The sequence below is a fragment of the Gopherus flavomarginatus genome, chromosome 4 (assembly GCF_025201925.1).
Source record: "Gopherus flavomarginatus isolate rGopFla2 chromosome 4, rGopFla2.mat.asm, whole genome shotgun sequence".
Lineage (NCBI taxonomy): Eukaryota > Metazoa > Chordata > Testudines > Testudinidae > Gopherus > Gopherus flavomarginatus.
In genome coordinates, this window is record NC_066620.1 from 187,290,320 (window position 1) to 187,317,825 (window position 27,506).

Here is a 27,506-nt window from a genome sequence, read left to right on the forward strand (position 1 = left end):
GTTCATCACAGGCAACACTCTTCACTAGATGCACCCCTTTGAGGAGCAAAACTGTGAACAGGTCCCTTGAGATAGGGCATTAATCCATAAAAACATCTTTGTTCAAGGTAGCCTGCAAAACAAAAGGACTATGGCAGGGGTAGGCAACCTATGGCACATATGCCCAAGGCAGCACGCAAGCTGATTTTCTGTGTCACTCAGTGCCAGACTCATGGCCACGGGTCTAGGGGGCTCTGCATTTTAAATGAAGCTTCTTAAGCATTTTTAAAAACCTTATTTTACTTTACATACAACAATAGTTTTAGTTATATATTATAGACTTTTAGAAAGAGATCTTCTAAAAACACTAATGTATGATGGGCATGTGAAACCTTAAATTAGAGTGAATAAAGGAAGACTCAGCACACCAGTTATGATAGGTTGCTGACCCATGGACTATGGTCATAAATGGCTGGCCATCCAGGTGCTAAAAGCCAAACCCACTGCTTATGTCTAAGGTTTGGTGTCTGGCAACTAATGGATGCAGTGATGCTTTAAATTTAAACTAAGATTAGTCTGAATCTTCTATTTGCTACTACTTATCTAAATTGGAGCTCACTGAGTAGTCAAAGCTGCAGTTGGACACATGCACTTAAATAAACCACTAAAACACACATGGTTGCTAGAGGGCATAAGGCTTTGGTCTGTATCTTGGTATTTGGTCAATTGTCCAGATGAGACATGACTTACCTGTAACAGTCATTACTTTAAGGTTCCAGCTATTCACTGGCTTAGAGTAGGGTGTAGTGCTCTGTTGTAAGAGTCATTAAAAATGACTAGCTGGAGATGAGTACCTGTCAAAGCTGATTCCTCACTCTGTCACTTTGAGTGCAGAATGTGGGGACCTGCAAAGATTCTAAAAATTAATATTTGCCACTCCAGGCTTGTCTTTCCAAGGTTACAACTTTTCTCTGGCCTTGGATTGGTAGATACTACAGAACCCCTTTGAGAGCCCAGGAAGGAGCACATGGAAATTCCTTCCTGTAGAGTATCCTTAAGCCCTTTCATTCTTTCCCCGCCCCCCCAATCTGGGGTGGAGGGAGGAAATCTGTTGCCACCAGCTAATTAAACATACACAAACCTCTTAAGACACAGAAATCCAATCCTGTTCTTAAACGGTAAATTAAAAAAACTGCCACCATACAGCTGGAAATTCAGGCTATTGCTAGTTTTTAAAAGAGTAGCTGCAAGAATTAAGCATGAACTCAGTGGTTTTGAGTATTGGCCTGCTAAACCCAGAGTTGTGAGTTCAATCCTTGAGGGGGCTACTTAGGGATCTGGGGCAAAAATCAGCACTTGGTCCTGCTAGTGAAGGCAGGGGCCTGGACTTGACCTTTTGAGGTTCCTTCCAGTTCTAGGAGATAGCTATATCTCCAATTAACATTTACAAGCACAACAAAAGCACCTGGGATTAGCACAGAAGACCACACGCCAAAAAAAATCAAAACCTAATCATGTCTAGATCAGGAATTGTCTAGGAACTTCCATATCTGGGATTTCAAATGAGTAATTTCTAGGTATGGTACTGAGGATTTTTCATACCTGACCCAAAGCTTCTTGCCACGTAACTTGCTCTGTCTACCTCTCCCCCAGAGTACAAAGACAGACAAAAGGGGATTCTTGTTTCAATTTTAAAAAGTTCTAGCCTTCCCATTGGCTCTTTGGCCAGGTGCCCACTCACTTCCTTTTACCTATGCATAGCAGTGAGACTTTTTAACCGTTTACATGTAGAGCAATTAGAGAACAGCTACTAAGAGGGATTTATAGCTAGTGACTGGCTAGATGTCCATAAAAGAGAGCTTCTCTCCCCACTCCCATCCCCCTTTTCATCTATCACAGTACTAATGAGGAAGTGGGCAGTCTGAAGTATACCAGTGGGTTAGTCAGTTAATAGAAACTTTGGTTCCTGTACTGTACACCTAAAAAGCCTCCATGGGAAAGTGAGATGTGAGAACTTCATTAAGAAGGGTTGTCTTGCAAGAGGCTTCTCACATCCTGCTTTTAGTAGGAAATCTGGCTGATAATACCTCTTTGCAGCTAAAGAATCTGTAGTACTTTTTTTTTTTTCTTGGAAGAGAACTCCCCATGTTGAAACTTTAGAGCCCAAGAACAACTGGTAGAGGTATCTAGCTCTAAGCCAAGAGCCCCCTATGGGTCTACAGACTTGCAAATTTAAATAAGGTAATAATTGGAATATACCAATCTCCTAGAACTGAAGGAAATCTTGAAAGATTATTGAGTCCAGCCCCCTGCCTTCACTAGCAGGACCAAGTACTGATTTTACCCCAGATCCCTAAGTGGCCCCCTCAAGGATTGAACTCACAACCCTGGGTTTAGCAGACTAATGCTCAAACTACTGAGCTATCCCTCCCTTCCCAAACGGAGTGAATCATTACAATGATGTTTGCTCCTTCACTGCTGATTGCACTGAAGTGAGTATGTGACTGCTCTCCCTTTGGGACCCTGAAGCCAGCAAAATGGGCACTTTGAGGCTATCCTGGTGAGCAAAATCATGAATAAATAACTAGAGGAGGGGCTGGGATTCAAAACCCCAAGGCAGCAAGGCTTTTAATAGATGGCTTCAGCCTGAGCTTCTGCCACAGCATTATTGATAACAGGTATGACAATGATTGGATATAGGAATAAGGAGATGTTGGGTGAGTAATCAGTTGCAGTATCTTGAGTGGTTACTTGCAATGGTTATTCCACTCTGTGCTCATTTGCGTAGCTGTGGTTCTTTTAGGCAGAAGCAAATGTCCTTGCTGAACACTGACAGCAAATTTCCTTTGAATTCAGGGTGGACTTAAACTTAGGGCTTGGCTACACTAGAGAGTTGCAACGCTTGGCTACACTAGAGAGTTGCAGCGCTGGTGAGAGGGGGTTACAGCGCTGCAACTTAGGATGTGGCCACACTTGCAAAGCGCGGCCAGCGCTGCAACCTCCCTGGTTGCAGCGCGGGCTGTACACCCGGTCGAGCCTCGGGTGTAGGGATTCCAGCACTGGTGATCAGCGCTGGTCAGCAAGTGTGGACGCCCCACAGCGCTTTTATGACCTCCCGGGGTAATAAGGGGTATCCCAGCATACGGCTTAGAAGCCTCTCTGGTAATCTGCACACTCCACTGCCCTGGGCTCAGCTGACCCCCCTTTAAATACCCCTGGAATTTTAAAAATCCCCTTCCTGTTTGCTCCGGCCCAGGTGTGGAGTGCAAATCAATCATTCAATCATCAGCGACCATGCCTCCACGCCCCAACGAGCCCCAGCATGGACAATTCCGAGCTGCAGGGACCTCATCAGTGTTTGGTGTGAGGAAGCTGTGCAAGCACAGCTGGTGCTCCAGAAGTGAGAAATTTGATACCTATGGGCAGATTCGCAGTCCTTGCTGAGAAGGGGCTGAACGTGACGTGTTGCAGTGCCGGTACCCAAATAAAAGAGCTGAGGAATGCTTACTGCAAAGCCCGTGAGGGAAATCGCGCTGCTCAGGGGCTGCCCCCACAACCTGCCGTTTTTACAAGGAGCTGGATGCCATAGCTTGGGTGTGACCCCACTGCCCATCCGAGACCACGATGGAGAGTTCAGAGGCAGGGAGAAGTGGGGGAGGTGTAGAGGAAGCCGACCAGTGCGGCTACTGGCCGTGGAGGGAGACACCACCGTAGTACCCAGGAGGCCATGCAGCCGGAGGCCTCTTCTCAAGCCAGGAGGAGGCTAGGCCATCGCAGCAAGCTGGAAGTTTGCTGTGAGGTAAAAACTGAGAGCGTGCTTGGGGTAAGCGATTTTTATGTTTTGGGAGAGGAGGGTTTTGGGTTATGGCTGAATGCATGCATGCCTAAACGTGGAATTAGCCCATTGATTTGCTCTATCACGTCTCTGTAATCTGCCTCGGTTAATCTCTTGAAAAGTTGAGCCAGGAGAGAGCAAATGTGCTTTTCAAGTTTATCGGGGAGAGAGCACCGTGGTCCTTGTCCGACCGGTCAGGCTAACTCGTCCGATCCACTGTGCAGCGAGGGGTGGGGGGACCATGGCTGCACACAGGCAAGCTGCATAGGGGCCAGGGAGGAATCCACATTGCTGTAGAAGACCCTCCCTCTCTTCCCAGGTAACACGCAGCAGGATATATATGCAGAGGAAACCCTGTTGAGAATTTAGGGATACTTGAGATGCAGGGCGCCCAGTTCGCATTCCACCACCAGCCCCGCAGGCGTTCCGGTCTCCACACCCCTTTCCCAGCAGGCAGCCAGCCCCGCGGTGCGCTCAGTCTTCCCCTCCACCCCCTTCCAGCAGGCAGCCAGCCCGCGGTGCCCTCCGGTCTCCCCCCCCCCTTCCCAGCAGGCATCCAGCCCCGCGGTGCGCTCCAGTCTCCCCACCCCCTTCCCAGCAGGCAGCCAGCCCCGCAGTGCGCTCTGGTCTTCCCCCCCACCCCCTTCCCAGCAGGCAGCCAGCCCCGTGGTGCCCTCCGGTTTTTCCCCACCCTTCCCAGCAGGCAGCCAGCACAGCTGTGCGTTTCCCCCCCCACCCTCACCAGCAGGCCAGCAGTTACGCGGACCGCCCCCCCCGCCGCCAGCATCTCGCCACCTTCCTGTTCACTACTGTCCCCTGTGCAGGACACCAGCTACCTCCTGTACCCAGTGCAGATAAACCCCAGTGACCCATCGGTCAATTCCCCCTCCCAGGTGCACTCGGGGCAGAAACACTCACCCCATTGCTCGCCATGCCTTAGCTTCCCTGGCCTCTCTGTGTTATGTGAGGTATGTGGGAAGGATGCTACAAAAAGTCTAAAAACTCCTTCACCGTGTGATAATAAACAATGTAGCCTCTGTGTATTACATGTTTCTATCTATGTTTTTTTTTAGTGACCTTGACTAATGCAGCCGGATCACCGGCCTCACGTCAGTTGCAGAACTTGAGAAAAAATCCCCGAAAATCAAAAGAAGAATTGATCAAAGCAGTTATGATTCACTACAACAGAGAAAGTAGGAAGACGCAGGAATGGAGAGAGAAAATGTATGAATGGAGAGAGAAAATGTATGACTGGAGGCAAACAGAAAGCAGGAGAAAGGAATTGGCTATCAAAAAAACCTCAAAGCAGATGATAAGCCTCCTGGCTCGCCAAACTGAGTCTTTCGAGTCTCTCGTAGCCATGCAGGCAGATCTGTACCGTGGTAACCCACACCCCACCCAAAGCTCTCTTTCTTGTTCCCCAGTATTTGCACAAAACACCTTTCTCCAGCAGCCAGTTTCTTATTACCCCCAGCTGCCCCCAACACCTGTACGATCACCTACCAGCCCTGATAACTATAATTCTTACCCTGTGCACTCCCACCCCCATTACCCTGCAGCATAGTAATCCTGAAGTGCAGCAGACACTTGAACAGTAATCAAAACAGGACATATTCAAACCTCTGAATGTACAGTCCACCACCCTAACCCCCCTGGCCTTTTATGTACTGTACTTTGAATAAAGGATTTTTATGGCTTTTACAATACATTTTTATTATTGCAGGAAGTGGTAAATATTGTACCCCAAAGTAGAACAAAGCACAGCAAAGGCACCAAACATTACGTGTTGCTCTCAGCATCAAATTGCTCCCTTAAAGCATCCCTAATCCTTGAAGCCCTTTCCTGGGCCTCCCTAGTAGCCCTGCTCTCTGGCTGTGCAAATTCATCCTCTAGGCGTCGAACCTCGGAGGTCCATTCCTCACTGAATCTTTCACCCTTCCCTTCACAAATATTATGGAGGGTACAGCACGCGGATATAACAGCGGAGATGCTGCTTTCCCCCAAATCTAGCTTCCCATAAAGACACCTCCAGCGGGCTTTCAAACGGCCAAAGCACACTCCACAGTCATTCTGCACCGGCTCAGCCTGTAGTTGAACCGGTCCTTGCTCCTGTCAAGCTTCCCTGTATACGGTTTCATGAGCCATGGCATTAAGGGGTAAGCGGGGTCTCCAAGGATCACAGTGGGCATTTTGACGTCACCTACTGTGATCTTGCGGTCTGGGAAAAAAGTGCCGGCCCTCAGCCTCCTGAACAGGGAACTGTTCCGAAAGATGCGTGCATCGTGCACCTTTCCAGGCCATCCTGAGTAAATGTCAGTGAAACGCCCACGGTGATCCACAAGCGCTTGCAGAACCACGGAGGGTAGGGGCGAGCTCAGCACACAGTGCCATGAAAGTGGCTTTTCTCATCCGAAAGTTCTGCAGCCACTGCTTGTCATCCCAGGCTTGCAGGACGATGTGATCCCACCACTCAGTGCTGGTTTCCCGAGCCCAAAGGTGCCGTTCCACGGTGCTGAGCACGTCTGTTACTGCCACAAGCAATTGAGTGTCTTGAGCGTTAGGCGTTTCAATATCATCGTCTGACTCCTCACTGTCACTTTGCAGCTGAAGGAATAGCTCCACTGCCATGCGTGATGTGCTGGCAACATTCATCAGCAAGGTCCTCAGCAGCTCAGGCTCCATTTGTAACAGAAATCTCAGAAATCGCGCTGCAGACTCACAATGCCGCCAACTGCTCGGAATGTGTAGCAAAGCACCACGGGGCGTTGGAACAGGAAGCGGAAAGACCCGCACACTTCCTTCCCCTTCCCACAAGCCACAGCGCCAAAATGGGACGAGGTGCTCTGTGGGATAGCTGCCCACAAAGCACCACTCCCAACAGTGCTGCAAGTGCTGTAAATGTGGCCACACTGCAGCGCTAGTAGCTGTCAGTGTGGCCACGCTGCAGCACTCGCCCTACACAGCTGTACGAACACAGCTGTAACTACCAGCGCTGCAAAACTGTAAGTGTAGCCATACCCTTAGTAGCCAATAATACATTGGTTAGTCTGGTTCAGGATAAGGCTTCTACAGGACCATGTTGGGGTCTAAATTCAAAACGTGGTTCTAATAAGGCTTCCCCTAGAAATGCTATGTTACCAACTCCACAATTGGGAGAATAAAGAAATACTTGCATGAGAATAAAGGCAAGAAAAGCTCCCTTTTCTTGCTTTCGGTAGGTCTGGTAAAAGGAAGTGAGTGGGCACCTGGCCAAAGAGCCAATGGGAAGGCTAGAACTTTCTAAAATTGAAACAAGAATTCCCAATGACTTTTAAGCCCACTTTCTTGTATAACAGAAAGCATTATTTTTTGGTAATATTTCCTATTTTTAATTTATAAATTATGCTTTAAGGGTGCATGTAAGAAAATTTCAAAATTTTTAAATGAGCACATCTTTCTCAAGTAAGATACTGAACCTTACATGATGTGGAGGAGTAATACTAGAAATCGGTCAGCTTTGTCCTCAGGAAACACAATTGTAACATTAAAATGTAATGATAGGGAAAAAAAACCCAGATTCCCCAAATTTCCTGGTGAGCTTGTGGCAATTTGTGCACAGTAGAGGTCAAAGAACAGTAGCTGCTGTTTCATACTTGCTGCATGGCGCAGCAAGCCCTGAAAATCTAAGGGCATATCAGGAAACTGATGCACTCCCTAATGGTAACCACTTCCTTTTCACCAATGAATGTTCTGAAATTTTTGCCTGTATGAAGGAGCTGAATGAATGAGGTTCACATTCAAAAACTGCTTTTCACTATCAGCAATGGCTTTTTACATTTTAATTCATTGAATTATCTTGTAATTTTTTTTTTTATCCTAGTGGGTTAGAGAGGAAAATGCTTCTGTTAGAAGTGGTTTTAGACTTGGTGAATATCAAGTATGTCCTGAATCTGTTTAGAGGAAACTGATTTTTTTATAGTATTTTACATACATCACTTTGGTGTGTCATATTATAGAAAAAAGGCTTCCAGTATTGATGAGAAAGAGGCCTATAATCTCACTGATGCCATTCCCATTGCAGGACAGAATGTCTCCACCTGAAGGTTAAATGGACATGGATTCTCTTCCCCAGTCTGGAGAGGAACAGAAACAATAACTCTAAGAGGTGTTAACTGCCTTTATTCATTTCAATGGGGATAATAGCCAGAATCCTGATGAGGAGAACTTGTCAATATTAACTATTTCATTCTGTAGCAGAAATGTGGCAACACTGAAATAAGGTTTTTAGGCAGAGCATCGCTTCTCCCTCCCCTCTGCCCATTCCCTCTCTTAATCTGATCATTGTTGGTATTAAACTGGGTTGTGATTTGGAACTATGTGAAATTCTAGTTCTAATGCATTGGCAGACTGATGGAGTTGTGGTTATGATAGCTCCTGATAATAAGGTGACTGACTTTCATAGTGTGCCTTTAAATCTGATGGAATAACATCTGATTTTAATGGGAATATTTTGTACTCAATGGGGGAGAAAATATGTGATCACAGATAAATGTACTATAATATGCTAAACAACCATTGCAGGGAATGTTTTGATCCACTTTCTGCTAATGAAAATCCTCTGAGATGCATCAAAGTACACATCAATGCTGATGTTTGGTGTGTGAGTGTTATCCATTCCTTTATGAAGCTTCTTCAAATATTAAAAGAGAAAATATTTCTTCTAAAAAAATGCCTTGGGTTAAATAGCCTTGTAATTCTCTTTATAACAATCTTTCCTCCTGCTTTTTCTCTGGCTATACTACAGTATGTAACTTATGCCATAGGCAAGATTGCTTTGTTCATTAAGTGTTTTTTAGCAAATTTCAACAGAGAGAGAGACTCCCTTAGGGAATTACTGATTTAGGGATGCTTATACTTTGGAGCTCTTTGGTAAAATAAGGTATTTCTGTCAGCTTAATACAAAAGCTGCTTCACTAATGATGTGAAATCACTGCCTGCCTAATGGGGATGGGCTCATGCTCTCTGCCTTTATTGTAGAACACATACTGGTATTTATTAGAGGCAGACTGGGGACTGAGCACCCGGAGAGAAATTCTCGCAGTAACGTGTGTGTAAAGCATTTGCCCTTGTGGGGTTGTGGGCACATAGCAGAGAACAGAGGTAAGTCTAGTGCTGGGAACCTGATTAGTTCTTTGCAGAAAGGTGGGTGAGCTTGGCCTTGCCAAACCTCCTAGAAATGGTCTTCTGCCAGGTGATAGTGGGCTGTCTGCTTGCTACGCCCCCCCCCCCCCCCACATTGGTTGGCAATGTTACATGTTGCACTTGGTGAGTCTCATAAATTGCTGGTACGCTTGGGTGATCTCACTTGGCCAAAGTCAGATTTGTTTGTATACCCTTCCCAGTTAGGTGCCTGAATTCTGTGTTGGAACATGCTCATATTTGTGGATCCTTTACCCTGGGGAAGCAATCTAAAGTAGTTGTAGGTAGCACATGAATTCAGCTGTCCAGAGGAGCGGGAATGGAAGTGTGAGCAAAAGGTGACTGATGCCAGTTTGCCAAATCCTAGTTACATAAGCAGCACTGGCCCCTGGTATGGCTGGGACAGAGGGACAGAGCTGGCACTGGGAAAGGCTGGTAGGCTGAGTAAGAAACACAGTCCATTAAATGTCCCATATTCACTGCCAAAACAGCTCTCTTACTGTAAATGTGTACTCTGTAGGGACTGAACCCTGGGACTTCTGGATCTAAAAGCATGATCTGCTACAATTTCAGCTAAAGGACCAAGCTGAAAACTTTAAACTGTGCCTTAAAGTTTCAATGGGATTTAGGCTTCAAAGTCACTTGGGGATAGATTTTCAAAAGCACCTAGGTGCCTAACTCCCATTATATGCTGGGAGCCTGTTTACATCTTTCGGTGCCCATGCCTATTTAAGAATCTGGCCCTTAGGCACTTTTGAAAATTTTACCCCGATCCATTAACTCAAAAGCAGCAGTAACTCAGGCCTTTGTGCCTCAGTCACTGGAGTGGGGGGAAGAGCCACACTTTAAGCATGAACTTACAGTACAATCTACTTACAGCCCTGCTACAACCACCAGCCACCCACTGCCTGTATTGTCCATGCAGGTTAACTGTCTGAAGTCAACTAGATTATAACTAGAGCTGGATGACTAATTTTCAATGGCACCATTTTCTGCGGGAGAATACTGTCTTCTTGAAATAGAAATGTTTTGTGGGAACATGTCTATTTTGATGGAAACATTTAGAAAACTATTTGAAAATGAGATGGAATTTATTGTTTAGACTCATTCATTTGGTCTATTATAAAATATTTAATATTCTACATAGTCAACATGTGTAATTAATATTTTATATTAGGTTTGACATTATCAAAACATAACTTTTTGATAAGGTTATCTTAATGTTTTTGTATCAAAATTTTTCAGAATATCTGGTTCCTGGAAAATTTTAAGTTTTGGCTTTTATCCCGATTCTGGCCAAAAACAAACTTTGAAATGTTTTCCAGCCAGCTCCAACAATGACCTGGTTCTGCAGATGATACAGTGTTGAATTTTACAATGGACCTGTGTGTAGCAAGAAAGATCTTTTGGGAAAAAACTGAGGTGGGTAAAAAATCTAATTTGTATGTGTTTGCAAAGATCACATTCAGAAGGGGCAGCAAGAAATGGTTATTAATAGTGATCCTGTGGAATAGATCATCAGCTGAGCTTTTGTAAGCAGTGTTTTAAATAAAAAGTTTATTAAAAATGAACATTTCACAACGGACAAATGTTAGCAGTGCTAAGTGTCCTTGTTCTATACGTCTTTTCTAGTCATCAGTTCCTATTACACTATTGAAATGCACCCTCTGCTAGATGTAATTCACTTCTGAAGGGAGTAGAAATAGTGTATATTGGATCTGGTAGTTGCTTTAAGCAAAATAGTCTGCAGATTTATTTAAGGCTTAATTACTTTCCTGTTTTTCAATTACTGCTTTTGGAAATTGTATCTCCAGTTCTGTTGATGTTATAGCTATCACATTCATTCTTTATAGCACTGTAAATAGCCATATACTTTGTGAAAGCGTGGGTTGATTTTAAAAATTGTAATCTATAATGCTTAGAGCAGTTTTATTTCCATGTATGAGCTCAGACTGGCAAACAGCCAAGAATCTGCCTAACAGAATTACATTTTGGTTCAGATTGCATAAAAGGGTTATCCCTCATCAAATTTAAAAGCTATTTTTTGCATTCTAAATAGGCTAACTTTATAAGTTTTTAAATCTTTCCACCGTTGGTCATATTTTTTGATGGAAGGTACGCTATTCAAGGATTATGTGCAAAATAATAGAGTGAGTGGATTGGAAATAAATACATATGTAACCCTTCTGCCAAGTGAAGCCAGCAGCAGCCAGGATCAGGTTCAATATCTAGGGGTTCCTTTTCAACAATACAACTCAAAACCAGCTCAAGCCCCTACTCAGTAACCTGGGAAAATCACACACCACCCCTGGGCACCTCTGAGAGGCAATACTTCCCCACTCGCAGGCACAGAGTCCGAGTGTAGAAAAGAAACTTTTAATAAAAGGAGGGAAGTCACCTGACATTAATTAGGGAAATGCCATAGGCAGGATTCATAATCATGAAACTGAGCAGGACACCCACCCCAGAGTGCATGGGGCAGTGCCTTCTGCCTCATGTTCTTGAGTTCTACAACCAAAAGTTCCTTTTCTGTGCCCCTCTCTGCTCCCTCCACTGCACCCATTCACAGTGGTTGTCCTTGATCAAGTGAGGACCCAGGGTTCAGAGGTTCATCTGTCTAAGTTCAGCTCCCACTGGGGGAAGAAGGCACCTCACTTTCTGTGCCATCTGAGCACTCGTTCTGGCTGCCCACCCCACCAGCCATGGTTCCTCTCTGCTAGCCACGCTGCCAGCAGCTTGTTCTACTCCTGCTGGCTGCTTGTTTGCTGCTCCTGCCAGCTGACTGCTCACGGCTCCCACAGACTGACTGTCAGTTACCTTCTGCTGCCACCTGCCTCTCTGCTGTGACCTCTGCAGGTCAGTCTCTTAGGCTTTGTCTATAGTGGGAAGTGAATGACAAAACTTTTATTATTCAGAGGTGTTAAAAAAACACCTCCCCAACAGACATGCTTTGTCAGCAGGAGTGCTGTCCTGCCAAAAAAGCTACTGCTGCTCATTGGGAGTGGAAGTTTTTTGTTGCTGGCAGAGCTGTCTCCTGCTGACAAACAGCAGTTATGCTATGTGCCTTTTAGTAGCATGGCCGGTGGTACAGCCATTTTGCTAAAAGCTGTGAAGTGTAGATGTAGCCTTAGTGATTGTCAGCTTTTAGCAGGCTGAGCAGAAATGCTGTCCCCCCACAAGTGATTTCAGCTCTCCTTTAAGCTCTTAAATGGAACCTAGTTAACTGTGTCTTTGAACAGTGAAGAGAAATAGGTTAAACCAGACCAGGGATCCTATCTCTTAGCTGGATACCTATCCCCCACACTCTTACTTTCATGAGGGTTTGGCATTTGAGCCCCTGGCTTAATGAGGTCCTTTCAGCTGAGGGTGACCCCCACATTTGGGACAGTTTAAGCACAGTTCTGTTCTCCTTTATTCATACAATAAAGACAAAAACATTGATAACAGCATTTCACTACCCCTGCATTGAGTACTAAAGTGATTTGTAACCCAAGTGATCGCTTTGAGCAACACTGCTCAATCTGCTGGATATCTAAGCAGAGTAGGTGTGTTCATGTAAATACAGGTTTCAGAGTGCTAGCCGTGTTAGTCTGTATCAGCAAAAAGAATGAGGAATATTTGTGGCACCTTAGAGACTAACACATTTATTTTGGCATAAGCTTTCATAGGCTAAAACCCGCTTAATCAGATGCATGCGGTGGAAAATACAGTTTGAAGATATATTTCCACAGAGAACGTGAAAAAATGGGTGTTGCCATACCAGCTATAATGACACTAATCAATTAAGGTGGGCTATTATCAGCAGGAGGAAAAAAAAACTTTTGTAGTGATAATCAGGATGGCTCATTTCCAATAGTTGACAAGAAGGTGTGAGTAACAGTAGGGAGAAAAATTAGCATGGGGAAATAGTATTACTTTGTGTAATGAGCCATTCACTCCCAGTCTTTATTCAAGACTAATTTAATAGTATCCAGTTTGCAAATTAATTTCAATCCAGCAGTTTCTCGTTGGAGTCTGTTTCTGAAGTTTTTTTGTTGGAGTATTGTGACTTTGAGATCTGTAATTCAGTGACCAGAGAGGTTGAAGTGTTCTCCATCTGGTTTTTGAATGTTATAATTCTTGATATCTGATTTGTGTCTATTCATTCTTTTGCGTAGAGACTGTCTGGTTTGGCCAATGTACATGGCAGAGGGGCATTGCTGGCACATGATGGCATATATCCCATTGGTAGATGTGCAGGTGAATGAGCCTCTGATGGTGTGGCTGATGTGATTAGGTCCTGTGATGGTGTCTCTTGAATAGATTTGTGGACAGAGTTGACAACGGGCTTTGTTGCAAGGATAGGTTCCTGGGTTAGTGTTTTTTGTTGTGTGGTGTGTGATTGCTGGTGAGTATTTGCTTCAGGTTCGGGGGCTGTCGGTAAGCAAGGACTGGCCTGTCTCCCAAGATCTGTGAGAATGAGGTATTGTCCTTCAGGATAGGTTGTAGATCTCCTCCACTGGAGAGGTTTTAGTTGGGGGCTGAAGGTGACGGCTAGTGGTGTTCTGTTACTTTCTTTGTTGGGTCTGTCCTGGAGTAGGTGACTTCTGGGTATTCTTCTGGCTCTGTCAATCTGTTTCTTCACTTCTCCAGGTGGGTATTGTAGTTTTAAGAATGCTTGATAGAGATCTTGTAGGTGTTTGTCTCTGTCTGAGGGATTGGAGCAAATACAGTTGTATCTTAGAGCTTGGCTGTAGACAATGGATCATGTGATGTGTTCTGGATGAAAGCTGGAGGCATGTAGGTAAGTACAGAAGTTAGTAGGTTCCCGGTATAGGGTTGTGTTTATGTGCTAATAAGTGATGGTCACTGTAGGGTCTAGGAAGTGGATCTCTTGTGTTTACTGGTCCAGGCTGAGATTGATGGTGGGATGGAAACTGTTGAAATCATGGAAACTGTTGAAACTGTGGAATTCCTCAAGGGCCTCCTTCCCATGGGTCCAGATGATGAAGAAGTCATCAATGTAGCACGAGTAGGGGACGAGAGCTGAGGAAGCGTTGTTCTAAGTCAGCCATAAAAATGTTGGCATACATGTAAATACAGTTTGCTCCTGAAGTCTCTCCCCCTCCTAGCTAGCTGTCAGGGGAGAGTTCATTCAGACCCTGCTTACACATTAAAGAATATTTAAAATAAAACATTAAATACAGTTATGCAAATATTCTAAGAGATGAGAGTTCACCATTTATATCCTCAAATAGCAGATTGAGACATGTTCAATGCTCATAGTAACTATTATGATTAGCCTGGCTGTTGTGAATTCAGCAGATAGTTTGTGGAGGGGTAGGGGTGAATTCTGTATGCCTTACTGAGGTAAATATTGATGTCAACATCTTTTCCTAAGGGACACATACAGGAATGGTCCCGTGGAAACCTATTTGAGGAACTAATCTTTCATCCTGTCTACATTAGAGAACAATTAGCTCCAAGTTATTTGGATAGATCTCTTTCAGACCAATTTCATTTAGAATGATTCTGGGGCTGCTACTCAGCTCTAGGCTTGTTACATCTGTTTCCGGTAGGTGTGTGGGGGGAGTGGCCATATCTGTAATCTCCTCATACATAGGATACATCTAATTTCAATTCAATACCTTGTGCTGGCTTGTGCTCACTGACTTGGGCTTATGGGGCTCATGCTAGGGGGCTGTTTAATTGCAGAGTAGATGGTTTGGGCTGCAGCCCAAACTCTGGAACCCTCCTACCACACAGGGTCCTAGAGGCTGGGCTCCAGCCCAAGCCCAAACATTTATGCCACAATTAAACAGCCCCTTAGCCTTAGCCCCACGAGCCCGAGTCAGCTGGCATGTGCCAGCCGTGGGTTTTTACTTGCAGTGTAGTTTTCTCATGTGGTCTTGGTTCAAAGTGCCTTAGTGCAGCTTGCAAAATGAAACCACATTTTAATTCCCACTTAGCTGAATGTACCCAGAATGTCATCTCAGTCAGTCTAACCTTATCTCCAGCACTCCAGAAAGCAGCAGGGTCTGCAGCAGTTCATAACTGTGACATAAGAATGTAAATGTAAGAGGGTCATCCATGCCTTGAGCACCCCTCATGGCCAGAGGTCCCTCAGCAGTGCCCTGCCTCTGTTTCCCCCTCTTCCAGGCCCCTTAAGAACTGCACAGTCCACAGAATTTAAAACAAAACTATTCCTCCTGGATGGGATCTAGTTTATTTAATCTTCACCAGTTCCATTCAGGCTGGCAATAAAGTCTGTCATAAGCAGAACTCTCTGGTATTTCTCCCCTGTAAGTCCAAAACAGTCTTTACATCAGTTTTAAACTAGGCTCATCCCCTTCTTCCTAGGGGTCTGTCTCCCCTCCTTTGAGTCAACCACCTTTCCCAGACTTTACTTGGGTGGAGGGAGCTTAGCCTTCTGGGTCTGGCTCCTAAACAACCCTGGGGTCAAGATCTCCCTTGCAAGAGCCTTTCTTGCTTTCCACAGCTGCCTTAGCTTTCCTTACTTCTCCCTGGTGCTCTTTATAGTAAAATCACCTGATCTCTCTCAGGTGTGGCTCATTCACTAGTCAGGGCTGGCTAGCCTCAGGGCTAGGTCTTAAAGGGCAAGCCATCCTGTTACAGTCACATACCTGCTGAACCATACTACAAATTGCCATCCAGACTGAACCATACTACAAATTACCTGTGCCACTGTGAAGGGAATACCTAGGTTGCATGGGACAGGCAAACACCTGGTTGGTCACATTCCTTTCTCTTCACTGAAGTGCATGGCATGAGCTAAGCACGGTTATGAGCTGGGTTAAAATTTGTTGTTATTCAGTCATTAATTCTTCTGCTCATGGATCACCCGTTTCCAGAGAGCACGGCCACCTGCTAGTGTTGTGATCTGCTCTATTTTCAGGCAGGGCAGGTGTGGATGGAAATCACAACATCCCTCTAGCATGTTTGAGGCCATCTGTTAGATCTTTTCCATCCATGCAACATCCCTCCATGTGCTGTTGGAATAAATAGATAAAGCTGGTGGGCTAGTATAAACTGTGGCATATGGAACAGATGGACAGGCCAACTGAGCTGACACTGAGTCACTAAGAAAGCCATTGAAGGCTGTTTGGCCAGACACCTGACATCCTCATTCATAATGTGAGGAAGCCACCATATACTTCAATATTTGTTGCTGTTTCATGTTGAAAGTGTTCAGCTGAAGTATCTTTGTGGCCCAAGTTTCACTGCCATACAAAAGGTAGACACCAGTTCCGCTTGATAGGTAGGCATCTTAGTCTGAGTTGATATGTGGTGTTGACACCACAGAGGCTTCTAAAAAGTGTGCATAACAAATGTAGTCTTGCTGTTTCATGTCATTAAGGCAACCTCCCTCATTGTTGACAACAGAGACAAGGTACTCAAATAAGCTGATGAATTCAACTTCTTGTCCATTGAGTATGATGGTTAGGTGAGGTCCATCAGTCTGGTCATCTTCCAATTGACTTGAAGACTAAGCTTACTTGCCTGTTCCATAAATATATTCAGGGCATTCATAAGATTAGTTCATGAGGAAGTGACTGTTGCGGTGTCATCAACATATTCATAGATTCATAGATTCTAGGACTGGAATGGACCTCGAGAGGTCAGAGTTCAGTCCCCTGCCCTAATGGCAGGACCAAATACTGTCTAGACCATCCCAGATAGACATTTATCTAACCTACTCTTAAATACCTCCAGAGATGGAGATTCCACAACCTTCCTAGGCAATTTATTCTAGTGTTTCATCACCCTGACAGAAACTTTTTTCTAATGTCCAATCTAATCCTCCCTTGCTGCAATTGAAGCCCATTGCTTCTTGTTCTATCCTTAGAGGCTAAGGTGAACAAGTTTTCTCCCTCCTCTTTATGACTCCCTTTTAGATATCTGAAAACTGCTATCATGTCCCCTCTCAGTCTTCTCTTTTCCAAACTAAACAAACCCAATTCTTTCAGCCTTCCTTCATAGGTCATGTTCTCAAGACCTTTAATCATTCTTGTTGGTCTTCTCTGGACCCTCTCCTATTTCTCCACATTTTTCTTGAAATGTGGTGCCCAGAACTGGACACACTACTCCAGTTGAGGCCTAACCAGTGCAGAGTAGAGTGGAAGAATGACTTCTTGTGTCTTGCTCACAACACACCTGTTAATGCATCCCAGAATCATGTTTGCTTTTTTTGCAACAGCATCACACCGTTGACTCATATTTAGCTTGTGGTCCACTATGACCCCTAGATCCCTTTCTGCCGTACTCCTTCCTAGACAGTCTCTTCCCACTCTGTATGTGTGAAACTGATTGTTCCTTCCTAAGTGGAGCACTTTGCATTTGTCTTTGTTAAACTTCATCCTGTTTACCTCAGACCATTTCTCCAATTTGTCCAGATCATTTTGAATTATGACCCTATCCTCCAAAGCAGTTGCTATCCCTCCCAGTTTGGTATCATCTGAAAACTGAAGTGTACTTTCTATGCCAATATCTAAGTCATTGATGAAAATATTTGAACAGAGCCGGTCCCAAAACAGACCCCTGCAGAACCCCACTTGTTATACCTCTCCAGTGGGATTGGGAACCATTAATAACTACTCTCTGAGTACGGTTATCCAGCCAGTTATGCACCCACCTTATAGTAGCCTGAACTAAGTTGCATTTGCCTAGTTTATTGATAAGAATATCATGTGAGACTGTATCAAATGCCTTATTAAAGTCTAGGTATACCACATCCACTGCTTCTCTCTTATCCACAGACTCATTATCCTATTAAAGAAAGCTATCAGATTTGTTTGACATGATTTGTTCTTTACAAATCAATGCTGGCTATTCCCTATCACCTATCACCTTCCAAGTGTTTGCAGATGATTTCCTTAATTACTTGCTCCATTATCTTCCCTGGCACAGAAATTAAACTAACTGGTCTGTAGTTTCCTGGGTTGTTTTTATTTCCCTTTTTATAGATGGGCACTATATTTGCCCTTTTCCAGTCTTCTGAAATCTCTTCTGTCTCCCATGATTTTCCAAAGATATTAGCTAGAGGCTCAAATACCTCCTCTATTAGCTCCTTGAGTATTCTAGGATACATTTCATCAGGCCCTCGTGACTTGCAGGCATCTAACTTTTCTAAGTGATTTTTAACTTGTTCTTTTTTTATTTTATCTTCTAAACCTACCCCCTTCCCATTAGCATTCACTATGTTAGGCATTCATTAAGCATCTCTGCCATTTCCAAGTTTCTTGTTACTTTTTCTCCCTCCTCACTGAGCAGTGGGCCTACCCTGTCCTTGGTCTTCCTCTTGCTTCTAATGTATTGATAAAAAGCCTTCTTGTTTCCCTTTATTCCTGTAGCTAGTTTGAGCTCATTTTGTGCCTTTGCCTTTCTAATCTTGACCCTGCATTCCTGTGTTGTTTGCCTATATTCATCCTTTGTAATCTGTCCTAGTTTCCATTTTTTATATGACTCCTTTTTATTTTTCAATCATGCAAGATCTTGTAGTTAAGCCAAGCTGGTCTTTTGCCACATTTTCTATCTTTCCTACCCAGGAGAATAGCTTGCTTTTGGGGCCTTAGTAGTGTCCCTTTGAAAAACTGCCAACTCTCCTCAGTTGTTTTTCCCCTCAGTTTTGATTCCCATGGAATCTTAATATCCGCTCTCTGAGCTCACCAAAATCCGCCTTCCTGAAATCCATTGTCTCTATTTTGCTGTACTCCCTTCTACTCTTCCTTAGAATTGTGTACTCTATGATTTCATGATCACTTTCACGCAAGCTGCCTTCTACTTTCAAATTCACAGTGAGTTCCTCCCTATTTGTTAAAAACACATCTAGAACAGTTCCGGTTCTGTGACGCCAAAGTCATGTAGTACCACCCCTAGCAGGCTAATGATAGCTTCCATCATTCAGTCAGTAATAGACATGAGGCAGCCATGCACCCTTTATGGACGTCACTGTCATACTCAAACCAGTTGGACAGTCTAGTATCTAAGCAGCTTTCGCTTTGACGGTGCATTTCTATGATACAGTTGAGGAGCTTGTCAGACACACATCAGCAGCTTGCCGGCAGAGCCAAAGGGATCTTTTAAATCAATAACGGCTGTAAGCACCTCATCCTTCCTGTGCCAAAACTCTCAAGCATTTTCAATAACTTGTCTAATGGTAAATATCTGCTCTGTGGTTGATCGGTTGGGCATAAACCTGGCTAGTTGTAGATGGCACAGATTCCTTATGGTGGGCTTTTCATGCTCAAGAAGAATTAGGGTGACCAGACAGCAAGTGTGAAAAATCAGGACAGGTGGTGGGGGGTAATAGGCACCTATATAAGAAAAAGCCCCAAATATTGGGACTGTCCCTTCTGGTCACCCTAAGAAGAATCAGCATGAACGTCTTGCTTGAAATAGAAAGCAAAGTGGTGCCGCAGTGGTTGGAACACACCACAGCATTGCCTTTCCCTTTCCAAAATCATTCCACAGGGCTAGTTGTCAGATAGTTCTTCTCAGTATAGGCCAGCCATTCCAAGATGGAATCCCTGCTGGCTTGATCAGCTTGCAGCTATACCGCAAATACTGGTAGCATGGTCATTCTTGAGCTCACATGCTGCTTGATAGTCACATTCTGGTCACTGGCCTCTTCACATCCTCCTGGAGCTGCAGCTCTGATGGGGTGGGTAAGAAGTTCCTGAAAATGTTCTTTCAGTCTATTCAGACATTCTGCCTCAATGTTCAGAATGTTACCCTGTCTGTCTTTGACAAGCTAGGATTTGTTCTGTGGGCTGGCTTTTAAGGAAACCTTATTTTGGGTAAAGCTAAACCTTGTTGAAATGGATGTGATGTGTGAATGCACCCTTCGCTTCAGATAGTTGCACGAGACAGCTAAAGAGCCACACCTAAAACAAGGACTAATAGTGTCTGTCCAGAAACTAGCACCATATGGGCAGACAGTTCCACTGGTGTGTGTGTGGGGGGGGAGGGGGGGTGAATGAGAGAGAGAGGGAGCCAAGCAGCAACTTGTAGGCTTGGTGTGGTCTTGGAAGAAGCCTAGGGAGCTTCTAGGTCTGGTGCTGACTAAAGAGCCTGGAGGCTATAAACAAAAGTTATCCCGTGGCTTTTGGTCCCTCTCGCATTTAGAGAGGGAGGACTTTATACATTCCACATAAATAATGAAGATTGCATCAAAGAAAATACCAGACTCCATCATCAATTTCTACTCCCAACTGGAACAACCTATTATACTCCAATTTTTTTGCTAGATGCTCAGGTCAAAAGGAGTAACAGCATTATTATTTAGGAAAGAGTATTGTGCAATTGTCTCATTCTGAAATGTGACTTTCCTTCATGGATGGTATTCAACAATAGTTTATTATAGTGCTCTCCATATTCAGTTGCTGATTTCCGGTGGGTTTGGAGAACATGCATGCAATTTCTTATGATTTTACACAAGATGTGGAAGCAGAATTTCATCTTTTGAACAATGCCCATTGACTATGAGTTCCTGGGAAACAAGTGTCCATGAACAACTGCCTATTTTGTGTTGTGAGCACTTGCTTTGTGACTTTATTACCAGGTACAGGTGAGAGAGAGATACATGTGTCTATCATAGCTGCTTAATTTCTCCACATCAGAGGTAGAGTTCTCTACATCATCACTGACTCCAACTAAAGGTTGATATATTATTTTTTCTACCTAAGGTGTCCTCCGAGGCATGCCTTTGGGAGGTCCACCGAAGCCGCGGGACCAGCGGACCCTCTGCAGGCAAACTGCAGGAGGCAGCCTGCCTGCCGCCCCCGCGGTGCCGGCAGAGTGCCTCCCACAGCTTGGCGTGCTGGGGCCTGGAACCGCCCTTGCTTTTGGGCCATCCTACATTCCTTCTGTAGATAGAGGTGAGGGTCAGAGCAAATGTGCTAATTAGCTTGTGTACCTATAGATGCACCTGGAAAAGGCACGTTTCTACTTTGTAGGAAAGAGAGGTCATAATCTCTGCTGTTGATCTCAGATTTGCCCTGTAGCTCATGATCACTTCTCCACATCTTTCACTCTTTTGCACTTTGCAGATTTTCAGAAGAAAGGCTTAGTGACAGAATTTAAGTGCACCTCAACAGAAGAGAGCTTTGGAGGAAAATGGTTCTTTATTCTATATTATAGGGGCATGTAGAAAGGGTGCAGGTTTGGAGGGGCTTAGTCTGCTCTCAGGTACACTGCTGTAAATCCAAGAGTAATGCAGTGGCTTCAGTGAAATTATATTAGATCTGTTCACTTAAAAAGTGAATTTGGAATTAAATGGGTCCCATTGGCCAGACCCACTTCATGAGCACACATGCTTATATATATAACATCTCACATATTTGTCACAAGCATGGTGCACTACTTGTTTTCTATAGCTTTATCTGAAGGGTGCCTTTGATTTTTACAGAAATAAACAGGTTTCCTAGAGTGACTGGTAACCATTTGATGCAAGAAAGGCTGTAATGTAAACTCTAAAGCTGTCATATACTAAGAGGAACTTGAATTTATTGACAACAGAAGTTTTAGCTGAGATGATGAGTAGCTTTGAAGATCTAGTCTTAATGATCAAGAAGTGTCAGCAGCAGTAACCACTAGAGGGCAGATGAAGCTGAAAATAATATTCCTCTTCTTTTAGCTCTCAGGGTGGTGTGTGGATTTATTCCTAGGCCTTTCTTGTCTTTATGATGCTATTCTTCATTCTTTGACCTTGTACATGCTGGGATCAGAGCTACATTAGTTATATCCATATTTTGAACACAGTTGTTGCAAGCAGGGTTCTGCTCCTATTTCCCTGATACTTGTCTTCTGAAAATTATTCTAGCAGTGTTATAATCCACGCTGTACACGGTCTGTAACATTGGGTCCCCTGGTGTTAAAACAGTTTTAGGTGATAGTTTTGCCTGCTCTACACTGTTTTGCAGAATCAGTTCAGACACACATGATTCAGACCTGCTGGAAGTAAATCTGGCTGTAACAGCTTCGAATCAGTTTAGTCTGGTTTAAACTGGAATTTAAACTGATTCTTTTTCTCCTTGGTCAGGAGCCCTTCATGTTAAAAAACACATGGAACACTTTTTGGTGTTGACAAGGCCTGAAAATGTGTGTTTGACAGGTGGAACCCTAATAAAAGTACTATTGGAGCAATCCCAAACCATTCAACTTGCAATAGTACCAGTGCAGTAGTTCGGTCTGTTGCTGTTGTCGTGTTTTTTTTAACAAATGAAATGGATCCAGGACATATTTGCACATAATTGTGGAAAATGTGTGTGCAAACAGTTATGAAATTCAGACTGGTCATTTCTTTTCACCCTTTGCTTTAAAACCCTTTGAGTTTGACTTTCAGAAGCACTGAATGTTCACATTTCCTCTCAAAGTCAATGGTAGCTGTGTGTTCTTAGCACCTTTTAAGAGTCTGATTTAATTCTTTCTTAATAAAGTTTTAAAATAAAATAAGTCATTGATATGAAGAAAAGAATCTGTAATTACACTACCAAGGATAAAATTACAAGGACTATAGAGCCTCTTGCTTCAGTTTATGAGCAGCTCCCCAAGTGGAGACAGGAGTATTTCTCACCATTGTATGTTACTCAAGATCTAGGTTCACTGTGGAGGATATTTTTGCAGCATATAGAGACAAGCTGGACAAATGGTGTGTTGTGAAACAGCAATGGTCTGCTCCTGCTCCTATTGAAGTCAGTGGCCCAACTCCAGTTGCCTGCAATGAGGGAAAGATCAGACACTTAAGGCATGGCTTCACTTGCGAGTTAGAGTGCATTAAAGCAGCCCCGGGCACTCTAACTCACGACGCGTCCACACTGGTAAGGTACGTAGAGCGCCCGGACTCTGTGGCTGGAGCACTCCCGGTAATCCACCTCGACGAGTGGAATCACGTTTGATGTGCCCCCGCTAGAGTGCTGCGGCGCCAGTGTGGATGCCCTGATCTGTTAATGTGCTCTGATCGGCCTCCAGAAGTGTCCCACAATGCCTGTTCTAGCCATTCTGGTCTTCACTTTGAACTCTACTGCCTTGCCCTCAGGTGACCAACCATAAGACCCACCCTTTCCATTCTCTGGGAATATTGAAAATCCTCTTCCTGGTTGCTCAGCCAGGCATGGAGTGCTCTCAGCAAATCTTTCCAGGTGACCATGCGTCCACATGCCAGACAATCCCCAGTATGGAGCAATGGCAAGGTGCTGGACCTTATCAGTGTTTAGGGAGAGGAAGCTGTCCAGTCCCAGCTGCGCTCCAGCCATAGGAATTACGATACCTTTGGGCAGATGTCAAGGGACATGAAGGAAAGGGGCCATGACCAGGACACAGTGCAATGCAGGGTTAAAGTGAAGGAGCTGCAGAATGCCTACTGCAAAGCGCATGAGGCAACATCCCTCCATGTGTTGTTGGATCAAACAGATAAAGCTTGTGCGCTAGTATAAACTGTGGCATAAGGAACAGATGGCCAAGCCAACTGAGCCGACCTGCCATTTCTACAAAGAGCTGGACACGATACTTGGGGGCGACTCCACCTCCACTCCGAGGACCATCATGGACACTTCAGAAGCCAGTTCAATAAGGCAGTAAGAGGAAAGTGGGAGAGAGGGTGCTGAGGAGGAGGAAGACGCTGCATGCATCTAGGGATGCCAGGGTCAGGAGCTGTTGTCAAGCCAGGAGGAAGGTAGCCAATTGCAGCGGCCGGTGCTTGGGGAAGGACAAGCACCAGAGGAGGTGCCTGGTAAGTGGCTTTAATTTTGGGAAGGAAGTTATTCGGTGCGGGATCTTGGGGTGAGGAGGGTTAGAGCTGCATGCATGCCTAGATGTGGAATAGGGCATTAATGTGCTCGCTCACATTGCGGTAATCGGCCTCAGTGATCTCCTCAAAGGTCTCATCCAGAACTTGGGCAGTGCACTTGTGCAGGTTTCTTGGGAGAGCCACTGTGGTCCTTGTCCCAGTCAGACTAACATGTCCACGCCACTGTGCCGTGAGGGGAAGGGGGACCATCGCTGCACACAGGCAAGCTGCATATGGGCCAGAGTGGAAACATTGTAGTAGAAGGACCCTCCCTTGCTTCCTAGTTCGCCCTGAGCAGTGAGACATCTTCCAGGACAAACTCATCCTGTGGAAAATGTGGAGACAGTGTTCAGTATAGGGCCCTCCTGGAGCTGTTGGCTCTCCCCAAGGCACAGAAACCCAGAGGACAGTACAGCTGTGAAACAATCAGTCCCCCTTGACCCTGTGCTTACTCACCGTTTTGGGGCTCCCGTGGGTTATGTGTGCTTGCTTTGGGATGGGCAAATTATGTTTAGACTGTGTAGACTGTGCTTGCCCTTACGTACGGGGGAATCATTGCTCTGTCTGGTATAAACTATGCTGCTCTGTTAAGTGTTGCATTTTGCCTTTACAGATGCAACCTTGAGATCTCAGTCATCTGTGTTATCAGCAGCTGAAAGACTCCAAAGAATTAGGAAGAGGCCACGCAGAAGCAAAGAAGACATTCTGCATGCAGTAACGCAGCAGTCCCTTGATGAGACTCTAAAAGCGCAGGAGTGGAGGGAGAGTGAAAGGAGGATCCCCCAGCAGAATGAGGAGCACCAGCACAAAAGCATGGAGCTCTGGCAGCAAAGCATGGATTGGCTGATAAGCATCATGGAGTGTCAATCAGACTTGATCCAGGCAGTTGTAGCCATGCAGGTGGAGCACTACCATGCTGTCCCTCTCCCCCTGCAGCCCTTGTCCCAGAACTCTTTACCTTGTGCCCCCACGTCACCTCCAACCCACTTTCCCCAACATCTGGGTTCTTATCGCCACCAGTAGCTTCACCTGTAGCTTCACCACCCAACCATGAAAACTATGACTCTTACCCACTGCACTCAACCCCCATCACCATGCAGTATAGCCATCCTGAAGTGCAGCAGTCATTGCATAGCACTCCAGACAGGAAGGCTGAGTATAAAAGGACATATGCAAATCTGTGATTGTATCATTCCATACCCCACCCCCTTGCCCTTTCTGTTTCCCAACAAGTTGTGTTTCTCTTCAATACATGAATTTTCTTTTCAATAAATGGATTTTTTGGCTTTGAAAACATTCTTTATTAGTGCATAAAGTAAAAAATACCTTCGCTCAGGAGAACAACAGGCACTGCAAATCAGCGTAGTAAATACAGATTCCTGCTAACATTGGAACCACTGCTCTTCACTCCCATGCAGGGCACCTGACATTAGTTACTGGTGGCTTTCAACCTCAAACTGCTTCCTCAAGGCATCCCTAATCCTTGCAGCCTCGCGCTGGGCCCCTCTAATAGCTCTGCTCTCTGGCTGTTCAAATTCAGCCTCCAGGTGTTGAACCTCCAAGTTCCATGCCTGAGTGAATCTTTCACCCTTCCCTTCACAAATGTTATGGAGGGTACAGCACACAGATATAACTGTGGGGATGCTGTCATCAGCCATGTCCAGCTTCCCACACAGAGAGCAACAGTGGCCCTTTAAATGGCCAAAAGCACACTCCACAGTCATTCTGCACTGGCTCAGCCTGTTGTTGAGCTGCTCCTTGCTGCTGTCAAGGCTCCCTGTGTAGGGTTTCATGAGCCACGGCATTAATGGGTAAGTGGGGTCTCCAAGGATCACAATGGGCAATTTGACTTCCCCTACAGTGATCTTCTGGTTTGAGGAAAAAAGGCCTGGCTTGCAGCTTCCTAATCAGGCCAGTGTTCTGAAAGATGTGTGCATCATGCACCTTTCTGGGCCAGCCTGTATTAATGTCAATGAAATGCCCACGGTGATCCACAAGCGCTTGGAGAACCATAGAGAAATACCCCTTCCGATTAACGTACTCAGAGGCTAGGTGCTCTGGTGCCAGAATTGAAATATGCGTCCCATCTATAGCCCCTTCACAGTTAGGAAAACCTATTTGTGCAAAGTCAGCCACAATGTCATGCACGTTACCCAGAATCACGGTTCTTCTAGCAGGATGCAATGAATGGCCCTGAAAACTTGCATCAACTTGATTGCAACTATTGACTTTCCCACTCCAAACTGGTTAGTGCCTGATCAATAGCTGTCTGGAGTTGCCAGCTTGCAGATTGCAATAGCCACCCGCTTCTCCACTGCCAGGGCAGCTCTCAGTCCTGTGTCCTTGTGCTTCAGGGTGGGGGCGAGCTCATCACACAGTCCTATGAAAATGGCTTTTCTCATCCAAAAGTTCTGCAGCCACTGCTCGTCATCCCAGACTTGAATGACGATGAGATCCCACCACTCAGTGCTTGTTTACCGAGCCCCAAAGTGGCGTTCTATGGTGTTGAATATGTCCCTGAGTGCCACGAGCAATCTCGTGTTGTATGTGTTACTCGAGTCAATATCATCATTGGTGTCCTCACTGTCAGTTTGGATCTTAAGTAGAAACTCGATTGCCAAACGTGACGTGTTGGCAAGACTTGTCAGCATATTCCTTAGCAGTGCGGGATCCATTCCCGCAGACTGAAAGGGAAGACAGAGTGCACAGTCCAAAAAATGTTGAAAGATGGTCCCAGATGTAGATGGAAGCACAGGGATTGCTGGGATGTAAATGAATGCATCATGGGGCATTGGGACACGATCCAGAATGCCCCGCCTGCTTCCCACAAGCCACAGAGCCAGAATAGTCATAGAGTCATAGACTTTAAGGTCAGAAGGGACCATCATGATAGTTTAGTCTGACTTCCTGCACAACACAGGCCACAGAATCTCACCCACCCACTCCTGTAATAAACCCCTAATCTATGTCTGAGCTACTGAAATCCTCAAATCGTGGTTTAAAGACTTCAAGGTGCAGAGAATCCTCCAGTAACTGGGAAGAGGTGCTCTGTGGGATAGGTGCCCATAAAGCACCGCTCCCAATGCTGCTGCAAGTGCCGTAAATGTGGCCATGCCAGTGTTCTTGCAGCTCTCAGTGTGGACAGACTGGAGCGCTTTCCCTGCTGTCATAAACAGATAGTCAAGGGTTAATAGAACAGAAGTACTTCATGTCTCTTTTGCCTATAAAGGGTTAAGTTCAGTGAGCCTGGCTGTCACCTGACCAGAGGACCAATCAAGGGACAGGATACTTTCAAATCTTGAGGGAGGGAAGTTTTTCTGTGTGCTGTTAGATTTTGGTTGTTGTTCACTCTGGGGCTCAGAGGGACCAGACGTGCAACCAGGTTTCTCTCCAATCTCTCCAATACAGGCTCTTATAAGTTCAGAATAGTGAGTACTAGGTAGATAAAGCGAGTTAGGCTTATGGTTGTTTTCTTTATTTGCAAATGTGTATTTGCTGAAAGGATTTTAATTTGTACTTGTATACTTAGGCTGGGAGGGTATTCCCAGTGTCTATAGCTGAAAGACCCTGTACCTATTCCATTTTAAATGTACAAAGATAATTTTTACTGTTTTTTCTTTCTTTAATTAAAAGCTTTTCTTGTTTAAGAACCTGATTGTTTTTTTATTCTGGTGAGACCCCAGGGGACGGGGTCTGGATTCACCAGGGAATTGGTGGGGAGAAAGGAGG